Consider the following 27,890-nt stretch of genomic DNA (forward strand, 5'->3'; position numbering starts at 1 on the left):
TTTTCAATAGCGTTTGCCCTTGTACCAAATTTCATCGAAATATCTCAAAAATTGCGATCTGTAGCTGGAACACAAATTGACATGGATAAGCATCGGACGGACAGACAGGCTTAGATCAATTCAGATTGCGATTCTCGCGAATCGATCGGTATAATAAAAGACGGGTATATCTTAAGACCTTCCGCGCGTTACATACGTCCGCACTAACGTAGTATATCCTGTACAACAAAGACGATTGATTTTCCCTTATATTAGATGATCGAAATCTTACTGTGTCATCGTTTGTGATCGATAAAAGTTTGAAAGTAAAAAACTGATATATGATCTCATACTCTATGCTTCTTAGCAGTTTACATAGTTTGCGTATATATTTTTGTAACACCAAAGTAAATGCTTTGTGTCTGTTACCTCGATTTGCTTCCTCTAAATAAATTCAATATATTGCGTCATCTACCACATCCATCCGCAATAGATACGAAGTGTTTCAATGTTTATAACGGCGAAAGGATCCTTTTAAACGTTAACTGTTGTTCTTTTTATAAGCTTTATGTAACTTGCTTGCTCTTGACAGAGACGCTTTCAATCGATATTTCGAATGCTTCCGAATGTCCTTCCAGTTATGCTAATATGTTGCAAGCATAACCCAATTTTGTTCATTTTCAAAATGGCGGCCGTGCAACAAGGAAATGTGAAATTGTCTATATATTCAAAATGACGGCCGATACTTAGGATAGCGCCGGATTATTGTTTCCTTATCGATCTCCGTACAGACGTGAAGTGCACCGGAAGACGTGAAGTGATGTTTTCGTTCTTTTTTTCTTAATAATTCCGTAGATTTGGGTGTTAATGAAGAGGGGACTTCGGGTGTATCGTGTCACAAGCAAGCTAAGTCCTTTAATATTCCATTATTTATATATGTGGTGGGCGCCTTAAGAGGACTTAGGGCATAGAATTCGACAAGCTGGGTGTGCATTAATTGGTTTTTAATAACCCCGTCGATATTGATGCCAAAACCTGTTAATTACAGAGTAGAACCCGAACTGAATAAGGCTAAAAATTATATAAAAAAAAAATTGTATAAAAATATTTGTAAGAATAAACTTTCATTTAAGAGAAGTCTAAACAATGGAAAATAAATTTTTCCCAGCCAATTTTATGTGATCATTTATAAATTAAAATCTTATACCACCAAGCTTTCATTTATATGGTCTTTTTTAGTTTTTTTTTTATTTGCATTTTCTTTATGATTGACTGTCTGGCGAACAGGGTAGCCCGAGGGGCCACGATAAGTCCTGAAATTTTCTGTGGCGTACCAAGAAGTCACATTATTAGTCTGGCGTCGCAATGAGCACACAATTAAGCGGATTGCCATTGGGAACACTGTGCATTTAAGAAGAAGCCATCTACGTCTAGGCTTCTCGGCACTCACGGTACCATTTGCAAAACATGGGTACATAGGTTCGATACCATTTCGGGCAGATTTTTGCCAAGGGACGAATGAAACGTTCCATCATGTTCTATGTGAATGTGAGGTCATCTGCAAAATCAGATACCATTTGTTTGGCAAGCATTGTACAAACCCGGGCACGGTATGTTGCTCGGATCTAAAGAAGGTGGCAGAATTCATAAAAATCTTAAAATTGGAGAGTTAGAGACGTGAGCATGTACAATAGATTTTTTCAGGTCGCAGTACGCATTGCCTACGTAATTAATAATAATAATAATGATTGAGTCGATGTGTACTTTGAGTCAGGCAGCTCCCATCATTTTTCTATGTAACATTAATATTTAGTTATGTGGTCTACAATTTTTTTGGCCTTGTAGAAATTTTACTTATGAAAGGACACAACACGAAGCAAGCTCTAATGCATAGAAATAAAAAACAGAGGACTTGTGTGTTGTTACATAATGATTGCAACTCTGTTATGAAATTTTTTTATTATTTTTGTCATATTTTTTTTTCTTTTCAGGTAAGTTTTTCTTTTTGTGTGCAACTTACTTCTATAAAGTCCTCTTATAGAACAGATTCTTAAGTGTCCCTTTCTTCTGCCAATGGACCGGCAAGCGGAAAAATACCTTTTGCTTTCGTTTTCTTCTCTCTTTTTAAAATAATCATTCCCCTAAGCAAGAGAGAAAGAGAGAGAGAGAGAGAGAGAGAGAGAGAGAGAGAGAGAAAAAAACAAGATATTTCATTAATTTTGTGATGGCATATTTTTAGGCTAACGAAAAATTGCTGATCATAATAAAGCATAACACACATGCAACGACTTAAGGGACCATCATTACTACTTCTCACCTTATCAAAATATTTCAGTTTGAATTAATCTTCCAAAAATAGGCAGACAAGCGATCGCGTGGGGTATTATTTATAAGATGCACATATACATGTGTTCATATAAAAGTTAATTTTTGCTCGCCTTTTTTATGCTATTGAAATTCTCAAGTCAATTGTAATACGAACGTGCGATGCGGTTGCGCCCCAATAATTTCCTTGTGTTTGCACGTTCATGTTAAGGAATATTGTTATTGCTTTGATAATCTTTAAAGTAAACTTTTTTCACAATATATATAATCCGTACGTAAGGTGGTATGACGGGTACGTCAGCTGTCATAAAATAAATATAATTTCGCTTTTATTCTGCTTCAAAGCCCTATACGTTAAATGCCCGTCAAATGTCAATACGAAGTATAAGTCCCTTTTTCAAAAATTTATCGTTCCGTGTTTTATCACAATTTTCAATAATAAGCTTAATAGGTTGTGGGACCAGAACGACTTGGAACGATCGGAAATGCAAAAGTTTGTATGTGTTGAGAAACGTTCGAAAAACAGATTGAAAAAGATATTATCTGGTTTTGAAATCTGCTTTTCGCACCCATTCCGAATGGCGGCAAAAATTGTTGTGTGTATAGTTTCCAACGAAATAGACACAAATATTAATCGATTCTCTATATATGTCCATCCATCATTTTCTATAGGTCCGTAAATTACTTGGAAAAGTAGGAAAATGCGTAGATACATCAAATAATAATAATAATAAAAATAATAATAATAATAAAAATAATAATAATAATAATGAAACAGTTTCAATATTTTCTTTCTCAGTCATTTTTTCAATTTCCTCGATCATATTCATATGTGCAGTACAAATCGGCATACTTCATCTGGCGATTCGGCTCATTTCATTCAACTTCAATATAATTGAGAATATATATTAGCCAAGTCTTGCATCGAATTATTATTATTATTATTACGTTACTCAGAAAAGTAAATTGAAAGACTAACGTCTTAAAGCTCAAGCATCAAACGATATCGGCTTTTTTAAATACTCTACCGCATTTGAGATTCGAACATATGATTATTGAGTTGCCAGTCGACGAGATTCGTTGTTTTTTTTTGGGCCACTCAGGCGGTTAGGATTTATTTAACATTTCCCTTTACGGCTTAATTGCGATTTTAGTTAAGGCATTCAATCGTTTCATGATGAATAACAAAAGGTATATGTTCTCGCTTAGTTGAAACATATTTTTGATGTTATAAAGAACATAATAAAAGCTAATGTTATATAATTCCACTTGATTTCTTAGATTATTCGATTCGAATACAAATTCCGAATTACATCATCTAAATAAAGAAAATATCGTTGTGAAATCTTTCTTTCTAGCAGATTTAACTTGACACTCATTCGGAACGTTCGGTTGTCCGTTGCAAAGTAGTCTGTGCAAACTCGAAAGAAACAGTTCGATGATTGATATGAAGAGCAAGGCATCCCTGTCATTATTACGATTTTCTAAATTAACACTGGAAGCAAACCATCTCGATATCATTCCATAAATCAAAGTTGAAAATTTTAATCATTTACGCGCTTCAAAACTCGCTTATGAAAAAAAAATATGATAAGATCATAAAAGCTGCTTGCCGCCGGCCGCGCAATGGTCATCATGACAACATATCATCTTTCTAATAAGATTATTTTCAAAATTAATTTACGAGCCAAAAGTAAGCTCGGCTCACAAAAATTGATGCGTAGGCAACTTACCAAAAATTCGTTTTTGAATCTCAGGGCTTGAATAACGCACTCACGTGCAGGAAGAGTTTTAAGTTCGTTATAACCAAAGATCAAAATATTGATAGCGAGCGAGAGAGTGAAAAAGCGAGAGCGCGAGAGACAAGAATTGTGCCTTGAGTAAAGTAGTAGAATAGATAAAGAAACTGAGAGAGAGAGAGAGAGAGCGAACCGGGGAAAGATATAGTTCGTTCTCTTCTTTTTCTGTTCATCATTTTGAGGAGTAGGCGCCTTGTAATTTTTATTCTGCTTTGTTGCTGCCTGCCGTTGCTTTGTGAACATAAGTCTTTTTTTTTTTTTTTTTTTTTTCTTCTATTTGCTATTAACCTATGCTTATGATCGTCTTTTTTGTGTTTTTTTTTTGTATTTTTTGTATTTTTTGTATTTTTAATTTTAAACGCCAACATATGCTGGTGGATGTATTTTTTTACCGCCTTGTGTACGAAAAATTTTTTACGTGCAAAGTATCGTAAGTAGGTTTGTGCACATTTCTGTTGATTCACATGTCCAGTATATGAGTAGCAGTTCATTGTGTGTTTAGTTTACTTTCGAACGTTCAACAAATCGCACGCAAAGTATTGTAAATTCTTTTTTTTTTTTTTTTTTTTTTTGAAATCGCTACGTTTTCCGATAACAGCAAAAGTCCAACAGACATAAAACCAAAATCTTATTACTCTCGTCTCAATGACGACGATTCCGATGAAATTTTGTGAAATTCTTTTTCAGTAAATGCGAATTTTCTATATACGGACATATATAATGCCTTCGAGTTTTTTGCGTGCGTGTGTGTGTGTGTGCGTGCGTATGTTTGTGCGTATATGCGCGCGCGTGTATGTATGTATGTATGTATGTATGCATGTGTATGTGTGTGCGTGTGCGTGTGCGTGTGTGTATCTGTGCCCTATAATTAAAAAAAAAAACCTAAAAATTCTATTTTTCACAAATATTTTCTTGTGTTTATTCTAAAATTCCCTTAAAAAGCAAAAAAGAAAATTTTTTTTTAAGTGTTAACAAACAAAAAAAAAAAATGAATAAAAAAAAAATACAAAAAAAAAAAAATAGATAAACAAATAAAAAATGTGCAAAAATAATTTTAAAAATTTAAAAAATATTTATGCTTTTTTTGTAAGAAAATGGCTTTTGTTTTGGATTATTCCTTATATCTTAAAAATAAATAAATAAATAAATAAATATATAAATAAGTATATAAATGGTGATAATGCAATAACAATTTTATGAAATTTCACTCATCCCCCCATTACAATTTATTAAAATTTGGTTCGATTGTGTTTTTTACCTTGTTCGTATAAAATTTATTTATTTAATTCGTATTTAACTATATTATATTTCATCAATTTGCAGTTTATTTATTTATTATTTTATAATTTTTTTTTTTTTTTTTTTGCATTTAAACTCTATTTTCGCATACTATTTATTTATTTATTTTTTTCATTTTTTTTTTTGTGTTCTTCTTCTTTTTCTTTAATATATTCCCATGAATTTATCAATGGAAAATTTTCTGTTATATTTTTTCTCTTTCTGATTACGCGCAGGCCATCACTTTCCCCCTTGAATGCATAGGTTATAGCGTGTTTATTTAATGTATGTTTGTGTAAATGTTTGTTCAACTCGTTTTATAAATACATATTTTTTTCGTATTTTTCGTAAGAAATACAAAATAAAATAACAAAAAAAGATGTTAAATAAATGTCTTATTTGGCTATACATCTACAAAAAAAAAAAAAAAGCAACAACCAACCGACAGACGACTTTTTCTCTCTCTATTCTCAGCTTTGATGAGTTTTAGTCTGCGTTTTTTCGTATTCAGTTTTAGGATTTCTTCAGAGAGTTGCGGTTATAGTTATTCAGTTCAGCTATTCTTTAAGATAAGTTAGTTTTAAGTTTCAACTAAATTTGTCTTTCATCAATTTTATCGCGATTTAGACTAAAACACTAACTATATTTAGTATTATAGATTTTCTTCAGCTCATTACAAATATTTTTATTAAGCAAAAGGCAGGCATCATTGCCAAACAATTAAGACCACCGGCCGCGTTCGTCTTCTTCAAGCATTTTATCTTATTAAGCCGCCCTTCAAGTGCACTTTTAGATTCTAGGCGATAGATGATGATGATGATGATGAATAAGCCGAGACGCATGCGAATTTTGTATAAAGTCCTCTTTCTCTTTCTCGCTCTCATTCTTCTAATTTTGTTATTACATGTAATGTGATTGTGTTTTCACTTTTTTTGCCACATCGTCATGTGGCTATGCGATTTCCTGCCGGCTTAGTTAGATCTCGCTTTCGCTCTCGCCCAATGACATTGGGACAAGTCCATGCGCGCAATATGGACTGACTTCGTCTATCCAAAAATTCTTTTACTGGTTTTTTGTCTTGGCCAAGACCGAGCTGGAATAATAAGAGTTTTTTCGGTATTAAGTTGCATTGCAGCCACCGTCCGATGTCAATCTAAAGAGATGCTTTGATCACGGCCGACGTTCATGTAAAGTGTGTCTCTAGCTGGCACTATGCATGCAATTAACCCCGGGGCGATAATTGGCATTTTCCGATTCCACGAAATTACGTTACACTATGTCATGTAAACTAAAAAATTAAAGTTTTTCCAGCATGATAAGCGTTGTTGTGGCCGCAACTCACTTCGAAGTCAATTATCAAATTTCTATACGCTCGCAAGGGACAAGCGCCCCGTATGCCCCCTAGAATGAAAAATCATATCCATCTGTTCGAGTAGTCATAAGTGGAGGTGAAAATTGTAGTCACATTGATTAGGTTTTATTCGTTTATGATAGAATAATAAAACAAAAAAAAAGGAAAAAAACACCGACGAGAATCATTTTTATAACATACCTGCCCTTAATCACATTCAAATATCCGCTCTATATAAAGAATGATCGCACTTTCCTTTAGACGACATTTTCCATTTAAGCCAGTTGTCAATTGCATTGGCGTTTCGTTAGTCGCAATCCCTAATATAGGATAAGTGAATTTTTTATTCACCAACATGTCTTCTCACAGACTGAATTTATTCTGCGAGCAGAACATAATCAATCAATCATATTATCTAGCGGTTATTGCCCTATGTGTTACGCCTAATCCAATTCCGTTAGCGAAATTAGGCTGACCAATCTCTTTGAGTTAAAGCTTTCGAATAAAATCTCTTACCTTCTCCGAGTAAAGTCTATTGCAAAGAAATGATGGCGCATTTATTAGATCCGTCCCGATGATCAAATGCCGATCAATTTTTTTTTTGCTCGCATGCCCGTCCATGGATATTGAAAGTTCGCCTTTTTTGACAAATGAAGATTTGTGCTTTTTTGGGAAATTTTCCCTCATTAGCTCGTAAGTGTTCTCTTTATAGAGACTCCAGAAAGGTCCTTTGAATTTTTTTCCCTCGCCAATGAAAGTTTTCCTTCGCCGACTTCCTTTCACCACATATGTAAATTTATACACAACTAACTATCTTTACTAATTGAAGACAAGTAAGTAAGTTAAACAGCTGAGGATATTAAGCGATGAAGAAAACGGCCGGCGCTTCTTTCTCAAGCAAATAAAGCAAAAGTTGGGAAAATATTCATTAATTTGTGTTTGCTTTTATTTCCCTACTTTAGCTTCGCTTATTATTTATCTATTCATTTTATTTTATTTTATTTGTTATTTTTGTAAATTTAGTAGGGAATGTATATAAACAAGGCACACATCCAATTTTATTCGATTGCACAGACCCTACGCGTTGCAGATACTTTCGCGGAATAATTCATTCAACTTATGTGCGATTGCGATTATTTTGATTTTGTTTTTGTTTATGCTTTACAGAAAACAAAGAAAATCTAATTAAAGTGTTTTTTTTATTTTTTTATTTTTTTATTTTTATTTTTTTTTTTCATTTCTCATCTCTCTTATCGCTATTATTCTCATCGTGAAACGCATAAGTCTAAAGAGAATTTGTTGTTTTTTTTTTGTTTTTGTTTTTTTTTTTTTTTTTAATACATATGGTGATCTATTTGGGGGAGAGAAGGACATAGTAACCGGCTCTTTCCATTCGCATAAAGAAAAAAATTTTATATAATTTTAATAACCATTGCGAGTGACGACTGATTGATCTAATTACGTTTCGGTTTTCGTTCAAAGTTCATATGAGTTTTAGGGTTAAATTGCGCGCGCTTGACTTAAAAGAACTTTAGCTTGCGAAACGTACAAGAATGGTTAAATAATGTAACGCGTGTAACAAATCGAGAGAGAGAGATGGAAAATTTCGCAAAATACATTGGATTATTTGGTGCAACACTTTGCTGAGCCAAATCAAAATGATCCAAAGCAAATTGGCAATGATCTAGCGGAGCATTTTTATAAAAATGCTGTGTGCACCTGGTCGTCTCGTTCGCTTCAATAATCAATAATCGATGCCGCACAAAAACAGTACATTTTTTGTGTTGAATTGATTTAATTAATTCTCTTTAATCAGTTCAGTTTAATTGTCGAGTCGCTTTCACGTTAACCTATATCTTATCGTTAATTCAAATTCATTGAATTTAGGTTTTGCGTGGTTGATCACTTACGCCCGCTGTTTTTTTTCTTTTTTTTTTTCGGCAAACGCAAATGTTTAGATTTTATTATGGATTTTGCATTTCGTTTTATTGACTTAGTTTCTTTTGTACGCACATCATATCGCCTTAACAAAAATGTGCACAAAACAAATTACAGTAAACGGCCCTATAACATGGTAGATTAGGCTCGTGTTATGAGACTAGGATTAGGACGGCGACCCAGGTATAAAGCGTTATGTACAAATGACTCTCTTTATTAAAGGGAGATGAAGAACGAAGTTATGTGCGAACCTTTTTATACATATATGATGAAATAATAGTTCATTTCAAGCAAGTTACATACGCGAAACGTATGTGAAATTGACTATGAATGATACAAATCATTATAAATTTCACAGTACAGAAATATTATGTGAGCGAAAAGCATGTATTATATACGAGGGACATTAAATCGCGTTATAAAAATACCGTGTTAAAGGGAGTATTACTGTAGATGATGTTGTTAAATGTGAGCATAGCACAAATCAAACACCACACATATGGATTTCTCTAAGTGAACAAAAAAAAAAATAAAAAAATAAAAAAAAAAACGAACGAAGAAACCCAAACCATCCATCATCAGCCTGTGGTGACGTTTCAATGGAAAATTTCTAAAATAATTTCGCCTTTAAGTTCTTTTGCCTCTATATATATACATATAGATATATACATATACATATACATATACATATAAATATATATTGGGTTTTCCCTTCACTACCTAGGAAGAGTTATGCTACATCGAACATAACGTTTCTTGCATAATAATATTGAAGGCTTACTGACGACATATTATGAGCGAGAGAGAGAGAGAGAGAGAGACTATGATAATATCCTCATATGCAAATTTGGACAAATATTTTAAGATAGTGCATTTGTGTGTGTGTGTGTGTGTGTTCAGATTTACTTGAAAAGAATTTCGAAAGAAAAATTCTACTTCAACATATTTTTAGTGGATATTTCCCCTTTGGGGAATATGTTGAAAGTTTTTGTGCTCTCTACTCCTTAAATAAAATTGCATTTTTAATGGCCTGACGTCGTAAATACGTTAGTAGGGGAAGGGCCTCCGTGCGATGCGCGTCAATTTTGTCTCTCTGTCGTTACAATCTTCTAAGGGAAAGTAGTAAGTGAGAGTAAATTTTGAAATGATTTTCAAAACGTTAAACTCTCCACTCGAAGATTGAATTTGTTCGCTCATATTAATGGAAAATTCAATATCTGGCAAAGATTTACAAAATGTTACGTATATGCAATAGTTCTTCGGAATTCAAAGATTAATTGTTGAGCGATTTTTGTTAAAAGCTTCCAAGTTAAGTTAAGTGTTCATTATTCGGCTTAATCGTGCCTCTGGCTTATTTTACGTTAAATACAATTTTTTTTTCTCTTATGGACTTTGAATTTTTTTTTTTTTTTTTTTTATCGCCATTCTTTTGTTTTTATTGTTATATCGAGAGCGCTTTGCTTCGCTCTCCGTTAAAGTTTATTTATTTAATTTTAAGTGCGTCACCGCTTACTTAACATTTAATTTTTGTTCTTCTTCTTTTTCTTCTTATTTATTTATTTGTCTTATTTTCTTGTTATTACGTTATAATTGAAGGCAACATGTTTTATAGGATATTTTCTCATCATAATCAGGGCATTATTCTAGCGATTCTCAACCGATCAATAAATATTTTTCTCTCTTGCTCTCTCTCTCTCTCTCTCTCTCTCTCTCTCTCTTGGGGTAATTCTTTCTTGTTGTTCTGCTCTCTTGCTCTAAGCGCGCTTGATTGCGTTTATCGCGTTATTGTCGTGGTTTTTCTGGGATCTTTTTTCGATGGGGTTGGTGGGTCGTGGTGGTGGCGGCGACTTAAAAATATATTTGAAATGATGATTTTGTTGAAAGCTACTATTTCATCATATGTTTGGCTTTGTCTTTATTTTCATTTATTTAATGCTTTAATTATAGCTAATTAGGTCTTAGTAGTTTGGTTGTTTTTTTTTTTCTTGCACAGGTGTGTGTTTTGTTATCTCTTTCATATTAGGTATTCATATATTATATTTAAAAGTTTGGATCATATATCTATGTCAGATACGTTTAATTTAAATGAATTTCTTTAATAGATAAGAAATTGTTTTACATCACTTGTGGAGCAAAGTATATTAAGTTAGTGCGGATTTACGTAACACGCAGAAGGGCTTAAGATATACCTATATTTTTTTATTATACCGATCGATTCAGAATCATAATCTCAATTGATCTAAGCCTGTTTGTCCGCCTGTCCGTCCGTCTGATATATATCCATGTAAATATGCATTCAAACTACAGGTCGCAATTTTCGGTGATATTTCGATGCAATTTAGTACAAGAACGAATGATATTGAAAATGGTTCGGATCGGTTTACTTTTTCGGCCACACCCCATATAATAGCCTATTCTGAAAAGTCTTTCGTTATATATGGAAAAAAATTGCAATTTTCAAAATTTCTAAACAAAAATGACTAAGTGCAAGTATTTGGGCATTCCAAAATGATGTGCAAACTTTCGACAAGCTGGGGGCAATTTTTGGACCCCCTGTCATATAATGACAACTAAAGTTTACACAAGAGAATGGTATAATTTTCAATGATGACACTTGAATCATAATAGTGATTTAATATAAAAAAATTAAATAAACAAAATTTGGATCATCTCGGCCTATTTATTGAATCCTACCCTATGTAAGGATTTTCATGGAAATTAATCCGTGGTGGCGAAAAGTGATCCACAATAGTAATTTCATACACAAATGAACTCAACATTCGACTATCTAGAGGTATTTTTGAATCCTACCCTATCTAAGGATTAAACTGGTACTACATTAGGTTGCGGTTTGAGCCCGCTTTACCATACGCACAATACGCACATGAAAACTATGCCTTTATATAGAAACAAGATATAACTTTTTTTTTGTGTTCTATAATAAAAATACGAATCGTGTTAGACAATGGGGTGGTGTAAGTGTCCAGTGTGGTTAATAGTTAATAGACTATTAAGGGTCTTTCCTTTTTTTTTTTTTTTCTTTTTTTTATATGCCATAGTAATATTTTAGTTACATCTAGAAATATTACCTAAAATACCTCAAGGTATTATTACGTACGGATACCTCATAAACAATAAAACAATATAATGATAAAATAATTTGTTACGTCATGAATTAACAATCTGTTATAAATCTCGATTTAAAATTTGGCCGGATACAATCAAAGTTGATCTCGAAACGTTTGAAAAATGACGTGAAATGACGCGAAATGACGTTAAGAATTAACGAAAAGCTTTGCCGCGTTCTTTAAATATGAAATATAATTTCTTGCGAAATGGCTTCGCGCGACGACAATACAAATACAATGTTTTATAAGAAAATGAAAAACAACAATAATTTCTATTATTAATTTTTAACATTTACAATTCGAGATTATTATTATTATTATTATTATTTTTGTCTTATAATTTTCCATTGGATCATATTGTGCGTATTGTGTTATTTATTTTCTCTATTGCCAGAAAAATGTAGATATCCATTAAAAGTGAATGAACTTGAATTTTAAATATATTAGATTATGAATGAATTTTTTTTTGCTTTTCTTAAATTCTTCTTGATTATCCAGTTCATATAAAATTCCATTTTTATTCATTTTATTTGAATCATTTTTTTTTTTTTTCTTTTTTTTCAAAAATATATAAAATATAAAAAAAGTGTAAGAAGGAGGGAGTGCCGAAGATCTTAACATATTTGTTAATTGCAAGTATCTAAGTGGTCTGTATCTAATCAAGACCATAGTAATTGACGAGAAATGTTGCATTTTTTTTTTCGTTTTTTCAATTATTGTATGTATGTATGTATGTATGTATCTATGTATGTATGTATGTATGTATGTATGTATGTATGAGCGCTCGTCCATCCCGTTTTAAAACTTTCCTTTTTTTCTATTGATTTTCATTCCTTGAAGACGGCGGCTCGGCATAGTCATATGTAGAGAATATGTAGAGAATTTAAAAAGAAAGGTATTCCGTCGCCATCGCCGTCACCTTCGTTTTCAAATTTCGAATGTCGTATTCTTTCGTTTTTTCTCTCTCAACACTTTATGTGTGTGTGCGTACATTCTTCATTGTTGTGTATATTTAAGTTTAGTTTGTCGCCTTTGACCACTCGTTTCATTATCCTTCTCCCCACGTGTTTATTTGTGTGTTAGTGATTGGGGCTCATTTTTCATACTGTTAGTTAATAATTTCCTGTTACTGCGATGCGATTATCATATTATTATTATTATTATTATTATTATTATTATTATTATTGTGTTATTGTGTGTGGGGCGAGTAATAGTAATGTTTAGGTGCCTGCCGTTCAAAATCAATGGTTTAATCAACGAATTGATTGGTTGATTGGATTGTGTTCGTCGGTGGGTCGGTCGGTCGGTCGGTCGATTAGTTCGTTTAGTAAAGTTTGTTTTTTTCTGTCTTGTAGTAATTGATATAAGTGACCTTTAAATTCCTGAACGCATTTACTATATATGTTTGTCGGTCTTGGTCAATGGTTTGTCTTTATTTTCATTTTTATACTCTTCACCATTTGCCATATGTACTACGTTTGTGCGGATATATGCGTCATCCAAAACAAACTTTGTTGTTATATCGATAAATTCGAGATTATATTTGGACAAAACGCAAACGTTATTGAAAAACTGATGGAAGCGACCATATTTGAAACATCTTTTAATTCATTAACGTTCTTAACAAAAAATACTTTTTTTAGTTTTAATTTATAGTATGTTTGATGGCGAAAGTTGATGCAAACCAAGGAGACTAAAATGGAAATTAAACGAAGACGTGACAAGTTGTTTGACAAAATAATGGATTTTTGCTAAATATGGACCACGTCGGTTCATGTTTTTGCTGGAAAAAGTAATTTCATATTACACATACGCTGTGCTTGACAAATGCTTATTTGCCATAGGTGAATTTTTGCGACGCAATTGATATAAGCATTTTGCAAGGAGGTCGAAATATTTATCTGATTAAATTTTATTTCACTTGTAATTATTTTAATTTTAATTATTATTATTATTATGATTAAACATATAATTAATTTAGCCAGAGAAATAAATTTGAAGGTTAAAGTCTTTTTAAAGCATTGGCATCTAAGGCTATCGGCTTTATTGAACGCTCTATCGCACTTGAGACTTAAACCAATAAGCTAGTTGGGCACGCCACTTACGCGGATTTCAATTTTAATATTTTCTTATCAAAGAGGGGCAATTAATTAATTATCATTGAATGTAATCTTGTTTAGAGGATTCTCTAACCAAAAAGTGTTTGCATTTTTTTTTGATTAAACTCATCTCTCCCTCTCTCTCTCCCTCTCTCTCTCTCTCTCTCTCTCTCTCTCTCCCTCTGTCTTTCTCTGATTTTCGTTATAAAAGTAAAAAACTTTTTCTTCAGGCAATTCAGGCGACTTGGAATCGAAAGAAAAACCCAAATATCCAATATTTTGTAGCGTGCTCAACAGGCGGCCATGACAAATGCATGATTTTCTTTTTAAGATTTCAAATATGCGATTAAAGGTGAAATGTCAAAGCCGAAATGTCACTGCATCAGTTTGAAGTCACTATTGGTCACTGACCTTACAAGATGTGCTATATACAGAAGAGTAAATAATAAAAATCAGTTCGAAAACGGTTATGTTTCACAGCGGACATATTCGGATTTCGAGTTATTTTTGTTTGCGTTAGGTACGTTTTAGCAGAAATCTATATAGATTTCGTTATTCAATAATACAGTGTTGATATCGCAGAAATTGTCCTATCCGATCCGTATGTTTTATATCAATCTAATATGACGAAGTAGGATTAATTAATTTTTTTTCTCTTTTTTTTTTTTTTTTTTAAATAAGGCGTTACGATTGAAGTGGTCGCAAAAATTGACTTGTCCGATTCATTTGCAAAACACGTCGCCACATCTCAAAAAATGCGATCCCTGAATGGATTCATGAAAAGATTTTAAGATCGTTCGGTTTAATACAATAGATGGGTTCATCGCAAGTCCATATGGGTGCCACATATTTCGTTTTGCCATTCCCATAAATCGCATCTCATTATTATTGAAATATGATTATCGGCAAAATATCGACTGATATTATTGCTCTCGATTTTCCATTTACCCGCAAAAAGAAAATCTTTGCATTAATCATAATTGAATGACGTAATTAAAACGATAATGAAAGGCATAATAAGTTTGTGTCGCCATGCTTCGATAATAGGTTTTTTAATAGAAATATTTGTCGCGTTTCGTAGACTTGGTTAATGGAAAACAACTGCAAAAGTTCAATGCATAGGTCGTGTAATGCCCATAAAATTGAATTGTGAAACTCTTCTAAACGCAAATTTAACTTACAATACATGGCTTGATCGAGTGCATTTTTGCACTTTTGGCCCGAGTAAACATGTAAATAACTGTTCAATAAGAAATCGTTTCTCTGAAAACTTTTAAGCGAATTAATGCAACACTCCGTTCGAGGATCATCTTCCGTCGCAATAATTAATGGCGTAAAAAAAAAAAAAAACATTCTCCCGGTTTCTACGGACTACCTAAGCACAAAATTGTGCAAATATTGTTTTTCTCTAATTTCTTTATTCTTGCGTACCAAAAAAAAAAAAAAATTAAAAATAAATTTTTACAAAAGTTTTACTTGATACTGGAAAATCATCTAATTTAATAAGTATAAATATAAATATAAAAATTTTTTAAATTTATTTTTTGGGTCTAGGACATTGTAGAGCGACGACGCAGAACGGCGCCTGTATTTGTTTACATTAAATTAAAGATGAAAATAATTTAGAAATTATAGCCATCTCATGACGAATCTTAGACACCTTCGCCTTTCACTTTCATAAGCAATTTTCAGTGTATCACATATATTTGTTGATGTCTTTTTTGCCTTGTTATATTATATCGCATTGCTTTGTACACGACTTCTCGTATATGCCAGGGTGTAATTAAGTCTTTATGATAGATAGTCAATCAGGGACATGACATGTATAAAAAAGCCAGTCAGGCAAGAGGAGGTATATATAATATTATGATCAAGAATAAATGTACTTAATCGACCAAATGATGTCTACTCTCGATGCTGTTGATCATCAGTCAGTACAGTCAGAATGCAAAAATGTACTGTATTCCTCGCGTCGGCGGTGAACATGAACATAAAAATGACTTTTAGAGAACGTTGCCATCGTTTAAATTAAAGCTCAGACGCAAACAGAAATAGAAAACTCAAAATAACAACAAAAAAAAAAAAAAAACAAAAAAAAAAAATTATATTAGGCTACAAAAAAGTCAGATAGAGAGACAGTGAGACAGAGAGGCAGGTAGACAGAGAGGCAGGTAGACAGACAAAGAGACAGGGAGACAGATATACAGACAGAGAGACAGCCAGATAGACAGACAGACAGAGAGGCAGATAGACAGACAAACAGACAGGGAGACAGATAGACAGCCAGATAGACAGCCAGATAGACAGCCAGATAGACAGACAGAGAGACAGACAGACAGAGAGGCAGATAGACAGACAAAGAGACAGGGAGACAGATAGACTGGCGGGCAGACAGACAGCCAGATTGACAGACAGAGAGAGAGGCAGATAGACAGACAAAGAAACAGGGAGACAGATAGACAGGCGGGCAGACAGACAGCGAGATAGACAGACAGCCAGATTGACAGACAGACAGATTGACAGACAGACAGAGAGACAGCCAGATCGATAGACAGAGAGACGGACAGACAGACAGACAGACAGACAGATGAATATATTTCTATCGATTCATAGTTTGTTGCCGATTAAAACTATATATATATATACTTCCCTCTGTTTGCTATAGACGTTTTGACAAAATGATTATACCGCCATCCTTCGGCCGTCGCTATGAAAAGAAAAACACAAAATAAATTAACGCATTTAAAATAAAAAACAAAAACAAAAAAAAAAAAAAAAAGAAGCATAAAATGAAAGTGAAAAGCATTTTTTGTGCGCTAAAAATAGCGTAAACATATTATACATGTGAAATGCGCTTTTTTTATTACACTTTTGTGTAATTTTTACTTTCTTATTTTTGGCAACCGCCTAGCGATCAATGCTCAACAACAATTTGCTGCATATATTGCTGCGAGTATTCACATTTTATTACTATTCTTTCTTTCGTTCAATTCACGAACGCATTTTCATTTAACGCTTAAATCCCAAGCTAAACAAACTAATCTGGGTTGGGTCGTGCGCGTAAGTAAATTGAAATGGATCCTTAAACTAAACAGGCTGAAGTTGCTCGTTTGATTGACCTACCCGGTAAACCCGGCATGGTAAACGTATTCTCAGATGGGATGGATTGATTACTCATAAAATGGAACTTTTATGTTAAAAAAGATTTCGATATGAAAGAAAGAAAGTTTTTAAATTACTTTCCAATGCGATTCGCTTTTACTGCTGGCTTAAATGTTATTACTTGTCACGGCACGGACACAGCATACAATGTGTTAAACACTTTAAGAAAATAGTTATATAAATTGAAAGGAGTTGAATGGATTTTTTATTTTTTTTTTTTTTTACGATTATCATCGAGTTTATTGTTATATAGTACGTTGACGTAATCCCTTTAAGAGGAAACGAATTTTTTTAAATTTTCCTGTATTTTCTTAAAATAAATGCAAACAAATTAAATGTAGTCCAGTCAAGTCAGTCTACTCTTACGTATGTAATGGAAAAGGAAATCTTTAAAGTTAACTCTCTTAATAAGCAGCTTAGCTTAGTCATATGCTATATGCCATCTAAATATCATTGATTTTTTATTCTTATTGCAATTTGTTCCAATTAATCTTCTCGTTATGGTTTCTTAGCACAAATGAACAAGTATGCGCTCAAAAAATGCTTAATGTGGCCGCCACTCCTTCGCATTGCCATGACACTCCTCTCTGCCTTATAATTATTTGTTTAACATTTACCATTGGGTCAAATGAATTTTTCTTTTTTTTTTTCTTTTCTTTTTCTTCTCTTTTTTTTTTTTTTTTTTTTGTTTTTTAATTAGTATCAATTCCTCATATATAAATGCTATATATAATAATTTAATATACTTATAGCGCCAGAGGCTAGATTAGACTAGATTTTATTTCTTAATGTACAACATAACAACATATACACAATGTATTATGATTGCATTCCATTAAGTGTTGGGCAGAAGAAATTTACTTGTGCGAAGCGAAGCGAAGCTTGTGATGGATATGCTCACCTTTCTGCAGAAGCGTTTCCATCACGTAAACTAAATATTCTTTGTATGAAGATTTAAATATCAGCATTCGCTCCCCACGCAATTTATTCGTTACTTTATTACGTTTTCATAACCATCTATCCTCGACGAGTTGTTAAATTCGTTATATTTCTTGTATTGAAGTGCCATAGATTTCATAAATAACCTATATATAGTGGAACTTGATAATCGTACATCCTTTTAATATCTAATACCGAATAACATACATTCCTGTACAGTATGATTGTTGTATGGACAACGTACTATCTTAGCTTATATACAATATCAGTTTGAATGTTTCATTCCGCACAAATTGAAGAGATTATGACATACTGTAGTGTCTTTACTACCTCAAAATAGTTGTGATTGTGTGATTGTATTAACGATGAAGATATATCATTAATTTACATTCCATCTATATAGATCCACACTCGATTTGTGATTTAGCTAAGATAAAATTCCAATTCCTAGAGCTATTCCCGTTTTCAACTCCTTCATGTGCAAGTCGCTGACTGCTTTGTTGTTTCCTAATAACATTTCCTCGGCCATTTTACTGGGTAAGCTGCGTTTGAACGCAGAAGGAGGATGTAGATGAGAGAAGGAGGATTAAGCCTAAAACTAATCAATTTTCTCTTCTCAGAATTCAAATATTAGAAATGCATCTCTTTCACTATAAGTTCTTAAAGGTAAAATATATTTCAACGGGTGTAGTAAGCAAACAACATCAGCAAATATAAAAAATTGTTTTTAATTTTTTTTATTGAGCAAAGTAAGGGACCACCCATTCAGTTCCTTGCGGTACAATAAGCATTGTTTACTATTAGTGCAATAAATTTTATATAAAAATTATTCATTTTCTTTTATACAATACAAAGGCGATTTCTGAAGCAATATGTGATGATCTGTAAGATGAAAAGCCTTTGAAAAATCGTAAAATATTGACTAATACTATCAACCGACCATAAATAATTTCTTCAAAAAGTGAACGATAATTTTCTACAGCGTAAACACTAAGTTTCCTTATATCATATATATATATATATATGGTATTACTTTGTGTATTTTGGGAATATCTATCACTTGTTATATGTTGCCTGCTATTTGTGGTGCAGTTTCCAGTGTACATTTCTTTAAAAATTTTGCTGACCTGAACTTTGATCAGTCTGTTATCTGTACTGATACTGCCAAGACTAAAACGATGGCGATAATTGATATACAGATCGCCTTGTTGAACCTCCTCTATTCGTCGTTTAAGACTGTTTGTGGGCTTAGTAAAATAACTGTTACGACAATCCGCTATTATTTGGCCTGAATTTATGCTGATTCCTTGGGAATTCTTATCCTTTGAAGGGCCTAACGCAAGGCTTATGAATTTTCATTATTTAAATAACTCTGTCTGTTTACCCTTTTGTGTCTTTCACTTGCCTGAGATGTCAACTCAAATCGAGTTTCCCCTCGAGTTAGTGGCCATGGTTGAGTTGCTTACTCCAGTCTCTACACGAAAGACCAACGTATATGAATCGTTCGAGTAGGACGCCTTGCAAGTATTCTCTAGCCTTTTCATACAATCACAATGAATTTTTAAATTACGTTATTTTCAATTGGATCGTACAATATTTTACGATCTGATAGATTTGATTCAACAAACTCCCACAAATAAATTCTGTATTACTACCACGTCTTTTTACCATGTTGTGAGGTTAATAGCAGACATAGTGGCCAATTATGATCATAAGATTGATTTTGGAATAAATTAATATCTAAATTCGAGTATGTTTATAAAGTCGCGGCACTCGTGGCATTTTTATGATCGGTAAAAAGCGATAATCTTCATCGATTTGTGATCAAGTTCAAAATTCTGCAGAGTAAATGCATTTACAAAACGATACTAAATAACTCCAGCATATTATATGTTATTATATAATGGGCACCACAGTACCGATCTTCTCTACAAGAATGAATCGATGAAAAACCTGATATTGTGTACAGTTTTTATGAAACTATGGTTGTTCGGGCATTGCAAATTTGGAAAGATTTGAACGGATTAAATGCATTTATGGGAGAAACGTTACCGATGTTTATGGTTACTGTGTTAACAAAATTCATCGTCACGCTGCATATGTGTTTATTTATTATTTATCACATATATAATTAAATATAACGTAAAATTGTTATTCAAGCATAACTGTAAGACTAAGGGAATACAAGCAACAACTTATAATCTGCACCGCACCTCCATGATCGATTTGGCTAGAACTTCGCCCAACCCAATCTGCACTTAGCTCCAGTACTGTACCTTTGCGCTTCCATCTACTTTGCCGCCGTGGACGTTTTCATACTAATGTTCTCTGGCTTTGGAATGATTTTAAAGATCTTAAGTGTTTCTTTGCTAATGCAGTTGGTCACTTATATTTTGCTTCTGATTCCGATTTCTCTGAACTCTGATTCTATAACCGTTAGTCTGGCTCTGAATTTCAACCCTGCTGATTTCATAGCCTAATTTTTCTTACCCCGCCCCCAACTATACTACCTACACTATTTGGATGACATCGCGTCTAGCGTTCATACCATGAGAATCTTGAACAACGCTAATGACATGCAAATATCGTTCAGTGCCTTCACTATAATTTTAAGCGTTTTTCTTAATCTTTTAGTTTCTTGCAATAACTCTGAAAACTTTATTAAACTTGATTAAAAATTCCAGACTTTAAATTTACGAACTCTGTTAACTGGTCTGTGTTTTCGATTCTGCTAATTGTTTTTAATTCATTTTTTATTTTCAACCCTTTCCAAACTGCGACCGCCTACTTTTCTAGGCATTCGACTTCTTTAAATTTCCCGGCTTTTCGCAAGATTTCTTTGCGACGATGATAAGATAACGTACTCAGTGATCAGCTGACTTACCAATATTCATTCATTTGTACATTGCAAGATACAATTTTTTGCACCCCTGGCTCAAACTTGAATTTTTTAGTAGTTATTGCCTTTGCATAGAACAATAATGGATTTTTACACACTATAGCGCGCACTAATTATACTTTGGCTGGCTGGCGTGTGTCACGTATATAAGCGCCACGTTTAAGCTGCATAACGAGCAAAATGTGCGTTGAGAAATTTTTTTCCTTTGTTTGTTAGTTTATTTTTGTGTAGCTGGGAAACTTCAAGCCACAAAGTACTTTCGTGTTAACTTTACAATGAAAATTTCACTTTATTTTATTTTTTTTTTCTATCAAGAGAAATTAAAAAAATTGTCTTCTTTCTCGCAGAGTTGCCAACATCTACGTTTGCTGAGTTTTGATAATATGATCGGTTGACGTTTTCAGTTTTCATGAAAAGTAACGGCATTAAATGTATTATCATTAAAACGAATGAATAACGGTACTAGATGAGGTAGTGTCGCGTGTCTAATAATCAGTATTGGCCGACTGTAATGTTTTTGTTCTGTTCTCGTTATTGTGAACGATGATATTTTTGTGTAGCTGTACGCATGTTATACTCATACTAAATTTTTCTCTCTGTTTGCGTTAATCGGAGTTTCTACTGGTTGAGGGTTGTTAACCGATTTAGCCATGGTCAATTACCCATACCTTCAGTGCAATAGATTTAGTGCAAATAGTGAATCTTAATTTGTAGCGTATCAATGGCTACAAAAGTGTAAAAAAAAAAACATATGTCACACGACTTGTTTGGTATGATTCGCATATGGTTCAGATGATGTGTCAGCTAGAAAAAAAAGTAACTGGCGCACGGTTCGAATAAATGCACATATGAATTTTTGTCTTGCCTTTGTCATCCAATCTTTTGTTTTTTCACAACAATATATATATACATATATATATGTATACAATTATAAGTGACGGTGTCACTTAACTGTATCCAAATAAAATAAATAAAGTAAACTTTAGGAAAATTGGAGTAATGTGAAATCTTGGATAAGGAAAAAAATCAGCTTTGAAAGTGCTAACATATCTTGCTGCATTTTCAAACAAAGTCGTGATAACATAAGTGAACAACAAGTCACTGCTTTCGATGCAGACTTGTATGTGAAAGTTTAAAAGAATTCACGGAAATTTTTGTCAGAACAATTACTTATTGTCCCACGTAATAAGCTATATCTATTTATCCATTCTATATAAAGAAAGTTTGTTGAACCTTATAAAAAGAAACATTACTCGGAATCGTTGTGTGAAAACTCTCAGCGTTAAGATATATTTTAAAAAAGAAAGAATTTAAAATTCTACGGAATTTTTCTCTCGAAGTTCCACTGTACTTGCTTTTATAAATTGATATTTGATCATGCATGCTCATGCATTTATACATATAAAGTTGTTGATTTCCTTTGTTTTTTTCATTATAGGAAAGAAATTAAAAAAAAAAATTAATGAAAGATGTCATCACATATTGTAACAGTTTGTGTCTGTCCGTTTTGTAATAATGCTCTTATTATGATAGCATGATGAGTAAATAAATAAAAATTCATATAAAAAGCCATTTGTTGTTTATTGTTGTTATGATTTTTGATAAGGTAAAGGCAAGAAAGGCAGCTAGCCGCCGAATATGCATAAATTGACATACGTATGCAGGCGAAAATAAACCTTATTAACCGAGAACTATACGAAATCGCGTTTGTAAAAGCGTTCTATGCCTACTTTGTTTCTTTAAATTCTATTATCTCTCGCGATTAGTTCCGTTTATGGCCGTTAATTGTTTGAAATACTACCCAATGTGTGTATTTCTTTACCTGCAATTTTCAAGATTAGATAGCATAAGTAAAAGTATAATCCAACCCAAACATAAACAAATTATTTCTACAGGCATATGTTTCCTTAGTTATAGTTGGCCGCATAGATATGCAAGCATATTAAATGTGTTGTGCTTTTTGCAACACTTTCGAAATATTTAAAATGATTTAATCTCAACTGGCCGCTATCGTGTCTGCCCTGCCCGTCAAAGATTCGAAATAAATTAAAATCAACTGGAGACTTTCCCCAATGCCGTTAATGCGATATACAATATTTTTTATTTTTTTTCCGGCTTCGCGCTAAATTTATAATGTTGGGCGTCGCGAGAATCGTCATGAGCCAAAAAACATTTCAATTCAATTTCGTTATTGCTATTACTATTATTATTATTATCGTCATGATTATTATTGTTAACACGTGTGATTTTAAAGCAAATTATCGCAATCATTTTAATAATAATATTACAATAACAGAGTGAATAGATCAACAAAAAAAAAAAAGCAAACAAGAGAAGAAACAAAATAAATAAAAATGAAATAAAATCCATAACTTATTAATTATGTAAACACTCGGATAAATAAGATATAAATAACACGTGTGAAATATAGAGAAAGCAAATTTTATCGTTAATTATCGATAACTATCGATAAAATATTGAAATAATCTTATAGAGTAGCTGTAATTGCCTCTATTTTGAAAACTATTTAATAATTAGTTATGCAATCTATTTTGCCTTACTTTGGCACCTCTAATTTGGCCTGGTCTATTTTCGCCCATTTCACTCATAAGAAATAGTCCAGATCGAAAGCGCTCGACATCGGAATTGTTTGAAATTATTAGATTACGCAATTGCGTAATAAATCGATTGCTTGACAGACTGCGTACAGTGCATAAATTCGTCTTATTGGAACAAGGCATTAATTTAAATTGACCGATAGCGCCTTTCCATTCCCCATAATTAGCAGACAGAGGCAATAATATGGATCTCCTCTCTCGTTCAGAGGTAAACAGCAATATAAATGAATCTGGCGAGCTTGATGTGTCTCATGTGCAGAAGGATCGCCTTTAGACGGCCGATATTGAAGTCTTATTCCAAATCTTGCCTATAGCTCCTCGACAGCGTATAGCAAAGTGTTCAAATGCTCTCGATAATCGTATACAACCACATAATGGTAGGTGTGTTAAGTATTTTTAGGGCTAGAAGAGAACGGCTGCTCATCAAACAAGTCGGTTAGTTAGATCTTGACATTCTTTCATATGCTATTAAATACTGCAAAAGAATGCATTAAGTTTATGAATTTTTGCCGCAAAGAGTGCATAAAATTTCCATCAATATTAACAAAGAAATTGAATGATCAATGTCCGTTTTCTGGCTTGCAGTCCTCTCGCTCTTTTCAAGTTGCAAGACGACAAATGTTTACTCAGAATAGGTGATGAAAACAATTATATGCCAGAGAATAATTAATAAAACATTCAGTCTAAACCGTCCATCTGTTCATCCATTTTTTTTATTTTTTTTATTTTTTTAATATTGTTTTAAACTTGTTGCTCAATGAAATATTTTTCGAAAGAAATATTTTGTAATAACTGAATATCTTTTGTGTGCAAATATCAAGACTTTCACGGCCTTCAAGTGCGGACTGCCAGTCAGTCAGTCAGTCAGTAAGTAGTCGTTTAATTGTTCACGCTTTTACTATTTTTGCTGTAATCTACGTACACATACGTAACTTGTCCTATTTATTATATTCCTTTCATTATTCTGCTTTGAAAGCTTTTTTTTTTTTTTTGGCTTTCATTTTCAACGCGATTGGTTTCATTCATTGCTTTGTTGAAAGGGCTCTTCGCCATTTCCGGAATTCTTTGTAAATTATTTTTACAAAATTTTTCAAAAGAAAAGAATTTGTTTGTAGCCTTTTTTTTTTTTTTATTTACGCGTTATAGTTACTTCATGCGATAAGATTTGTGGGTATGATAACCAATTAATTAAGTTTAAAATGTGATTGTCGGGATTGTGTGTTGTCAAGTTCAAGATTATAAAATTTTATAATCACTTCATTATTATAAGCCAGCCAGCCTGTGCTTGCTTGTACACGTAAGAATGAATTTCAATTTAAAGTGAAAATCCTTTGCAATAAGTGCTTGATTGTCACATTGAGGATTAATGCGGCTATCAACACTTGTAAAATTCGAAAAATGTTGTTCATCCGCGGGAGGGGGGGAGCAGGGGGACGGCATTTTTTTTTTTTTAAACTTTTGTAAATGTTTGTACTACGAATGGTTTGTGCACGTTTTCAACTTGCATACGCACTATGCGTCCAATAGCAGACGGCAGATAAATGGTCGAGCGAAGGTAAATTTGGTCAGGTTCAGTGATTCGCTTTTACGAAATCTCTCAAGAGTTTTTCGACTGCCTCCAAAGGATAAGAATGGAGACGTGACTTTCAAAATAAAATCAATTACATTAATTATTTATTAACTATGCGCACCGCACCCTACACGCGATAAATTCATTAAAACTAATGATTGAACAATTGGACAATCCTATACCGTAGTGCCTGTAGTTGTTTTCTGCTTATCTACTGAAATGCTAATTAAACTACTGTAAAAAAATGACGCAAGTTATTCAAACAATTTAATTTTTCCGGGCAATTGCTATTTAATTTGCTACCCTTAATCCAGTCTACTTATTTCGCTGAATTGTTGTTTGTTGTTTGTGCATAAGGCGATATGTCGCTTCCATTGCAGTCATCAATCATGTCATGTATGAAATGCGAAAATAATTTACATACATAGTGAATGTAGAAACATTGCCACTGAATGATCACTATCCTGCCCTCACCTTTCGCCTTTTTGTGCAATTGTTGGGAGTGTCGAAGGCAGACGGTGCTTGCCTGACCAATTTGCAATTTGTCGCCAATCAAATCAATGAGAATTTTGATGCCAAGTTTTTAAAGCATATTGTGAGGCTGTTAACTTGACGCAGATCTTAAAACGTTAGAAGAATAGTTTAACGCGTGTGAAACCTAATCAGTCCATTGTCCATAAAAATCGTATCTGTTCTCAACGTCATAATATCACTGAAAAAAGCAGAAGAAGAATTATTTCAAGTCACATTATATTAAAATGATGTGATATTATTGGTGGTTTTATCGAAGCTAGAACACCCGACACGCATGTTTTTGAAGACTCTACAAATTGAAGTTCTCTACCGACGGTAACGCTTTTCGGAAACGACGATTCTCCAACGCAGTCCGACTGCTACGGCCTTATGAACGAATATGATTGATGAGTGTCTTAAACCGCAATTTGAACTTGCCTCACAGCCTTGTGAGGCCGCCATATTTATTTTGTTGTTGTTGTTTTTCTTTCTTTTTTGGCTTGTTCTTCTTCTTCTTTTTTTCTTTCTTTCTTTCTTTCCCGAAACACAATGTAAATTTCATATCAGTATTTGCTTTTATGTTTACAGCAGCCAAGTGATGTTTTCGCTTCTCAGCTTAGCTCGGTTTATCTGGCAGTTCAATTATTTCGTTGTTTCTTCGTTTTTTTTTTTTCTCATTTGATTTTGATTTACTTACAATTTAAAAATGCAATATTTAAGTTGTTGTATTTGCTATTTATTCATTTAGATTTCTATATCTTATTTACTTATTCGATATGATGTACGATGCATTTGTATGTGTTTAGTTCTGCAAGTACATTAACCTTGCCCTTGCTATCCATCGATATGAACGCTGCTTAATGATAAACTTGGACCTATTGCCAATGTCAACTATTGCGAAATTCTTTTCCCGATCAGGTTCGTATTACAAGATCGTGGTTTTATTTGCAATCAATTGATTTAAGGGTAGACTTGTTCACTTTTGTTTGACAGCATTCTTAACTTCAACTTTCTTCTCAACTCAAATGTTCCCTTCGAACTGACTCATTCCGTTCAAATATTCGGCGTATATAAGCTAGTTATCATAATTGATGTCTACATTCGTAGAGGAGATATTGACGCGCATTTGCAGAAGAAGATCACAGAGATTTGCTCGTGCTCCACGATAATGCCCCCATAGTTGGTGATTTCAATTACGATTTCTTCAAATCTTTTAAATCTTTCGATATCCGGTCCTTTTGCTACCGTAACCACTTGATCTGTAAGCATATATCGCTCCCAAACCACTTCAGTCTTCAATATTGATCTACTAGTTCCTTTATAGATTACTATTTGACGAGTGGACACATAGCTCCTGCTAATTCGAAGCAAGCAATAATGCCTGACATAACATGCATTCATTTTTCTTGACATCTCTATTAGAGACGATTATATTCAACCACTCACCTTTTTCACCCATTACAGTAGAAAAGATTTAAATGCTCTGACCAGTCACTTGCGTGCGGTTGACTTTTCCTTGGTGTTGTATTCGAACAATTGTATAAAAAACCAACTCATCTTTTTTCAGAAGAATTATTTCATGAACTTCTTTCTCCTACCAACTTCTGTTATTAAATTTTCTCAATTCCCGGCTTAACTCTCGGGAGATAACATGCTCGCGCTTGCTTAGCATAGCATATCAACACTATGTTCATGATATAATGATAACAGGCAGACACATTCTAGGCCTATGTACTAGGAAAAAGATCCTTATAGGTTCCAAAAAAAAAAAAAAGAAAAGACGATTCTCTAATGCGAACTCAAAAAATATATGGAACCTATTGCACGAAGCTGTTGATCTGTTATGCAGCTTGGACGGCAATAAGTTCAATAACTACTTTATTAAAAGCCGTCTTCATGTCCCGCATATCGATCTTTCTCTTTTGCCAACGTTAATAAAATGGATTTTTTATTTAAATCCACCGCCGTAAGGTTTAATGGATTCTTCATTCAGCTAATTAAACTTAATATTTCCATTTACTTCCCATCATCGATTATTCTTACTACCTCACGGTTTTTCCACAATTTTAAAATGAACAAAAATTAGACTAACACAGAAACGTTCATTTGCCTTGGATAATTTAAGACCGAGGTATTCTGCCATTCTGTTCCAAGAATCCATAAATCAAACGTTGCCGCATATTCTCTATATAATCTTGCTAAACTAAACTCAATCATTCATAATATAATGTCTATAATGTTTATCTGTAATATCCGCCTCAGAGATCATGTGTCTTCGTGTGTCGTATTTCC

The 27,890-nt window shown here is 33.1% G+C and overlaps 1 long non-coding RNA gene across 1 annotated transcript; it reads right to left on the minus strand.

Moving 5' to 3' along the window:
• Positions 1–5,530: 5,530 nt before the first annotated feature.
• LOC119637125 lies at positions 5,531–7,851 on the minus strand. The gene is made up of 3 exons (XR_005247219.1): positions 7,249–7,851; positions 6,934–7,113; positions 5,531–6,805 (listed from the first exon to the last, which is right to left on the minus strand). It is a non-coding gene; the product is annotated as an uncharacterized LOC119637125 (long non-coding RNA).
• Positions 7,852–27,890: the final 20,039 nt, after the last annotated feature.

Source organism: Glossina fuscipes, unplaced genomic scaffold (assembly GCF_014805625.2).
Source record: "Glossina fuscipes isolate IAEA_lab_2018 unplaced genomic scaffold, Yale_Gfus_2 43, whole genome shotgun sequence".
NCBI lineage: Eukaryota > Metazoa > Arthropoda > Insecta > Diptera > Glossinidae > Glossina > Glossina fuscipes.